The 6,791-nt window shown below is 47.0% G+C and overlaps 1 non-coding gene across 1 annotated transcript; it reads left to right on the forward strand.

The window, feature by feature from the left end:
* Positions 1-6,051: 6,051 nt before the first annotated feature.
* Positions 6,052-6,123, forward strand: TRNAA-UGC (transfer RNA alanine (anticodon UGC)). Its single transcript has one exon. It is a non-coding gene; the product is annotated as a tRNA-Ala (tRNA).
* Positions 6,124-6,791: the final 668 nt, after the last annotated feature.

Below are 6,791 nucleotides of genomic sequence, written 5' to 3' on the forward strand. Positions count from 1 at the left end.
CTGATCCAGCAGGGCCTTTCTTATGTCAACCCTCAAACGTTGTTATTTTGGTCAGGGAAAAAGGCGGCCATGCTTCGATCTCAAGTGCTGAGCAATCAACCAAGAAATTCCAGCTTTCCAATCAAACCAGAGTAGCTTCAACATTCTGCAACATCCCTCATTTTCGAGCTCGGCTTGAAAAGCATTCGGGGAGGGAGGGTCACGGACTACAAAATATGTTCTCCACGCTCCCTTTAATTGCCAAGAATGTAATTGCAATATATCTTCTTCTTTTTTAATTTCCCTGCATCTAATAAGCACAGCACGGCAAAGATGATTTCTCTCTATGCAGCCTCCACATCAAGAGGGTCTCTTCTTGGGAAAGAAGATTCAGCAGATCAGCCGGCAATATTGTCGATAAGCCATTGTGCAAATATAACAATGGGATTAAGTTCCGACACGCGCCGATTCTCCCGTTATATTAAATTGTGCTGGGAAGCCAGGCTGCATCGACCATTAGCGGGAAGTGTGTGGGGTGAATGTTGGGGTGGATCTGTGACAAAGCAAAGCCAGAGGCTAGGGTTGCCAATCTCCCAGTGGGGCCTGGAAATCTCCGGGAATTACAACTGATCTCCAGATTTCCAGCATGGTGTAGTGGTTAAGAACGGTGGTCTGGAGCGGTGGACTCTGATCTAGAGAACCGGGTTTGATTCCCCACTCTGGCGGAGGCTAATCTGGTGAATTGGATTTGTTTCCTCACTCCTACATATGAAGCCAGCTGGGTGACCTTGGGCAAGTCACAGCTCTTAGAGTTCTCTCAGCCCCACTTGCCTCACAGTGCCTGTTGTGGGGAGAGGAAGTGAAGGTGATTGCAAGCTGGTTGTTTCTTCCTTAAGTTATAGAGAAAGTCAGCATATAAAAATCAAGTCTTCTTCTTCTTCTTCTATCACTTCTGGAGAAAATGGCAGCTCTGGAGGGTGGGCTCTAGGCGGTCTACCCTGCTGAGGTCCCTCCCTAGGCTCCACCCCCAAATTTCTAGGAATTTCCCAAACTGAAGCTTCATAGCTGAGTAGGGATTTCAACCTGGGTCTCCATAGCCTTAATCTGACACACTAACCACTACCGCATACTACCTCCCCATTTTCTTTTTTGGGGGGGGAGAAGTTACATCCAGCTTGAAGAAGCCTTTTAGCAATCTCAAACACTTCCTTTTTAGTTTGTGATTATTATTATTATCATTATTATTATTAGCTGCAACTGAGCTGTGTTAGAATAGTGGATAAGAGCGCCTATGAGACAGACCCCAGTTCAAACCTTTCCCATAAAATGACTATAAATAAAGTGCAATGTAAATGTCACACTGGCAGGTGAGAAGAAGCCACTTTGGAACGATTGAAAAGAATCTCCATTTCCATTTTTAACTCTCTTTTCTAAAAGAAAATTAAAAATAACAGTTTTCAAGTCCTAGAATATTGCTTTTATTTTTCTGAAGGTTATGCTAGGGAAAACTTGGTCCGCTATTTTGTAGTTCCGATTAAGTCATCGTGCTTGTTTTCACGGCAGCGTTTCTTTCATTGTCATCTTAGAAGCCTTAAAAAATATTCTTTAGGATGCATTTGCTAGCATTTTGGGATTTTGGGATCTCCTCTGAGAGTCCATGGGGGCCTCGTGGTAGGAGACAATGATAATTATGCAATTACGCAATTATAAATACAAAACAGTGAAACGACTACCAAAAACAGAATTGATCGTACAGAATAGCAAGAAGTGCAGAATAAATTATATAAAACGTATGCAAATGGGTAATTACGCAGATCGCCAAATTCAGCTTTCATTCACACGGAATTTTAATTATTTTTCAAGGCAGGTTCCACACAGCTCCACACAAATGCATCTGTTCTGCAGAAGGCAGCACAAATCCTGCGGGCACCTGGAGGTTTCTTCCTTTATGCCACTCATCAGACACAAGTTGCCAACTTCCAGGTAGGGGCTGGAGTTCTCCCAGAACTGCAACCATGGTCCATACTACAGAGATCCGTTTCCATGAAGGAACTGGCAGCTTCAGAGGGTGGATTCCACGGCATCATACCCTTGCAGAGTTCCCTCCCCTCCCCCAACTCTAACCTTCTCTAGGCTCCACCCTCAAAATCTCCAGGAATTTCCCAACCCTTCTTCCGACTAGGGTTGCCATCCTCCAGGTACTAGCTAGAGATCTCCTGCTATTACAACTGATCTCCAGCCAATAGAGATCATTTCACCTGGAGAAAATGGCCGCTTTGGCAATTGGACTCTATGGCATTGATATCCCTCATCTCCCCAAACCCCACCCTCCTTAGGCTGCACCCCAAAAACCTCCCACCTGTGGCGAAGAGAGACCTGGCAATCCTGCTTCAGACCCAGCCTTGGCACCCTGAGCCCTTCATAGGTTCCTTTTCTCCATTCTTCTGAGCTTTAGACCAGGGTTCCCCGATGTGGTGCCTGCCATGTTCTTCAGGAAAGGAGGAGGGGCCATTGTGAAGGCAGAGCCGGTGATTGGCTGACCAAACAAAGGGTTTTTTACTTGCATCATCCCTTTGGCTCACTGGAGAAGGATCCGGGTTCCTGTGAACAGGACCCCCTTTGAGGCAATGGGGGCTTGAGAGCCCCAGAGCAGAAGATCACCCCTTTCCCTCCTTGGTCTTCTGTAGTGTTTTATCCTTTTCTCCCATTGGTCATCTTTGCTGTGTGTACTACCCACTCTTGGTCTTCCTCTGTGTGTGTGTGTGTGTGTTTTTATATACCCCATCTCCCTTCATCTTGTGTGTTTGTTTGGCTCCACCTCTGTAGCAGACATTTTGAGCTTGGCTCCACCTCCCGTGGCAGCCATTTTGTACCCTGCTTCAAAATTCCAAGGTGCCCACAGGGTCAAAAAGTTAGGGGGCCTGGCTGGAAACAAGACAGTGAGGCATATTTCTAATAGTCTCCAATAACAAATGTTATGCCCCTCCTGGAATCTTCTCACCATTTGAAGAAATCTCAACATCTTCTAGCCTCCGGAAGCTGCAAAATTCTGGAAATGGAATTTAATTGTTGCATGCTTTGCAATGAAGAAAACATTGCCACTTCTCCATTTGAAGTGGATCCTCTCATGACCTATTGCGTGTATCTGCACCTGATTAATATTGATGTGAATGTTGTTGGCGCAATTAAAAACCCAAGTGGAATTAATTGGAAGGTGGTGTGAGTGCAGAGTGGAATCTATGCTTGCAAAGGTGGGGTTGGAGAGATAATCAAAGAGAACTTTGGGGAGATAATCAAAGGAAACTTCTTTCTCTTTGCCAGAAAAGGAATAATGGAAGCCAGGCAGGGATGAAGCCCCCGCCCCCATTCTCAATAATTTCTTCAAGAGAAGAGAAAGAGAGCCAGCATAGTGGTTAAGAGTGGTGGTTTGGAGCGGTGGGCTCTGATCTGGAGAACTGGGTTTGATTCCCCACTCCTCCGCATGAGCAGCGAAGGCTAATCTGGTGAACTAGATTTGTTTCCCCGCTCCTACACACAAAGCCAGATGGGTGACCTTGGGCTAGTCACACTCTCTCAGCCTCACCTACTTCACAGGGTGTCTGTTGTGGGGAGGGGAAGGGAAGGTGATTGTAAGCTGGTTTGATTCTGCCTTAAGTGATAGAGAAAGTTGGCATATAAAAACCAACTCTTCTTTTTCTTCTGGATCTGCAGCAAGCAATTTGAAAGCAATCTAGAGATGCCAGCCTCTAGCCTGTAGGGATGTCACCTGGGGATCCCCTGGAATTACAGCTTATCCAGATCCCATGTAGAACCAGTTTACCCAGAAGCAACACAGACTCTCTAGCAATCACCTCCAAAACCCTATGCTTTCCATAGAGTTTCCAAGGCAATTGCCAGAGCTTCCGCGCCGACTGGAAGTGACTTTGGCACAGCGCATGAGTCACACACATGCCAATCATGCCCCCCCACTGGCCCTTTTCCACCCACCAACCAGCTGAGGGCCAGTGGCCAGCTCGGTGGATTGGCAGGATTTTGCACACCCCCAGTGGGCAGTTGGCAGGGTTGCCAACTTCCAGATACTAGCTGGAGAGCTCCTGCTATTACAACTGATTTCCAGCTGATAGAGATCCGTTCCCCTGGAGAAAACAACCGCTTTGACAATTGGGCTCTATGGCATCAAAGTCCCTCCCCATCCAAAACCCACCTTCCTCAGGCTCCGCCCCAAAAACCTCCTGCCAGTGGCGAAGAGGGACCTGGCAACCCTAGCTGTTGGCAAGCCTATGTGGAGAGCTTGCAAGCAAGTGGAAGTGGGAAGGGCACGCGGGCAGGTGGCAGAGATGCTGTATGGTCAGGGGCTGGTGGCAATGCGCCCTTCCAAAAGCTGTGGGAGCTGGCTGATGACCCACCTCAGGGTATGCAGACACTGGCCCTGAGTAGAGGGTTCAGGAACACCATCTCCCCACTGACTTGCCTTCGTCACTCGCCCACAACAATCCCCTTTTGGGCCATTACTGTGGAAACTGCGAAGCAACACAGAGAGGCCTGATGTGATCGGGCTTGTCAGCTACTAATCTTATTTCTAAACATATACATGCCTCCCGTCGCCTCGCATTAAATCTTCACGCAAATGTATGTTTGGCAATTGAAGACAACGAGGTTTGACTATAAGAGACAGTGTGAGAACAGTATTGTTAGCCTGAGGTTTTGTGGCGGCTGGCAGGCAAAGTTCATTTGCCGTGATGATAGCTAAGTTTGGCTACTGCTGTTGGCATGATTGAAGGACTGCAGCATGCATTTGCTAGTGTTCAAGAAGCTCACAAAATTGCATGCGTGCTCAGACACATGCAAAAGCTAAGGTTGCCAGGTCCCTCTTTGCCACCGGTGAGAGGTTTGGGGGGCAGAGCCTGAGGAGGGTGGGGTTTGGGGAGGGGAGGGACTTCAATGCTATAGAGTCCAATTGCCAAAGTGGCCATTTTCTCCTGGTGAACTGATCTCTATCAGCTGGAGATCAGTTGTAATAGCAGGAGATCTCCAGGTAGTACCAGGAGGTTCGCAGGATCATCACTACAAAAGAGTCAGCAATTCTGTTTGCCACTTAGCAAGACTTTACAGATGACTTGCTTGCCAAGTGGTTACATACTCCTTGTGATCAATTTCCTAGTGCCAAACAACCACCTATGTTCACCCAGCATTTCAAAAACATTCCGGAAGGAGCGATGAACTGAACGTTTCTACCAAAATTTAGAGTGAATTTAAGGTTTTCTCCTCAAGCGAGCAATTATCTGAAACGATTTGTAGGAAGTCCAAAAGGCCAATGTCATTTTTCAGGGGGGGTTCCTCATATCTTTAGGTTGTCCCTAGGCTTAATCACAAATGAAATTCACAGTTAATTTGGAGGTTCCTCCTGCAGCAACACATCTGAGGAATTAAGACGGTTTCAGTTAAGCCTACTAGAGAAATTCCACGGTGAAGTATAGAATCATAGAATCATAGAGTTGGAAGGGACCACCAGGGCCATCAAGTCCAACCCCCTGCACAATGCAGGAAATTCACAACTACCTTCCCCCCTCCCACACCCCTAGTGACCAGAAGATGGCCAAGATGCCCTCCCTCTCATCATCTGCCTAAGGTCACAGAATTAGCATTGTTATACTTAAGCTCTGATAGCTTCCTAGCTTTTGAAGGTTGGTGCCAGGTGTTGGAGGTGATGAAGAAGGACCAACTCCCAACACTTCCTCCAAATTAACCCCTAAGTATGGGAAACAGAAATGGTAACATTCTGGAATGGCATAGGGGAACTGAGATGACCCTAAGGCAAGTGAAAAGGTTAGAGTCTTGGACTACACACATGAAGACAACTGGGTGGGAATTAAAGTCTGGAGCTCATGTGGAGGAGTGGGGATTCCAACCGGGTTCTCCAGATTAGAGTCCGCTGCTCCTAACCACTACACCATGCTGGCCCCCGCCACTGAAAAGGCCTTTTCTTGTGTACCCGTCAAATGGGCTTTTTTTATCGATGGGACAGTCAGGAGGCCCTCTTTCTGTGACCCTAATTCCCAGGCAGAAACACATGGGGATGTAGCTCAGTGGTAGAGCACATGCTTTGCATGTATGAGGCCCTGGGTTCAATCCCCGGCATCCCCACTTTTGGGGAGGGGATGTGGCTCAGTGGTAGAGCCTCTGCTTGGCATGTAGAAGGTCCCAGGTTCAATCCCCGGCATCTCCAGTTAAAGGGACTAGGCAAGTAGGTGTGTTAAAGACCTCTGCCTGAGACCCTGGAGAGTTGCTGCCGGTCTGAGTAGACAATACTGACTTTGATGGACCAAAGGTCTGATTCAGTATAAGGCAGCTTCATGTGTTTATGAGAGAAGACCAGCATTAAACTATTCAGCACCCCTTAGTTTTCTGGAAACGTCTACAGATAGTGGCTCCCATCCCAAGGTCCTCACCAACATGGCTTGGGACCGGGGCAGAGCTCAGGGACAGGAGGGCGATCTGGAAACACTCATTCATGCATAAGTGTTTTCACACTGTCACATGGGAATTGTAGTGTTTGTTACCTCCTCACCAGCAGCACCACTACCAGTTAGGTCACACCATATTAGTGTGCCTTGAAAATCATTGGGAATCAATTATCTAAATCATATATCTACTAGTAGGTTAATATCCGACGTGAACATTCAGATTTAAAACGTTAGGCAAGGGGTCATCCATTCCAAGATCTCTCTCTGTTTTAAACTTTCAAATCAGTGCGTGGAGAATCCCAATCAATAAATCATAATTGACTAAATGCCAACATTTCAAAGTAATGG

The sequence above is a fragment of the Euleptes europaea genome, chromosome 13, assembly GCF_029931775.1.
Source record: "Euleptes europaea isolate rEulEur1 chromosome 13, rEulEur1.hap1, whole genome shotgun sequence".
In the NCBI taxonomy this organism is placed as follows: Eukaryota; Metazoa; Chordata; class Lepidosauria; order Squamata; family Sphaerodactylidae; genus Euleptes; species Euleptes europaea.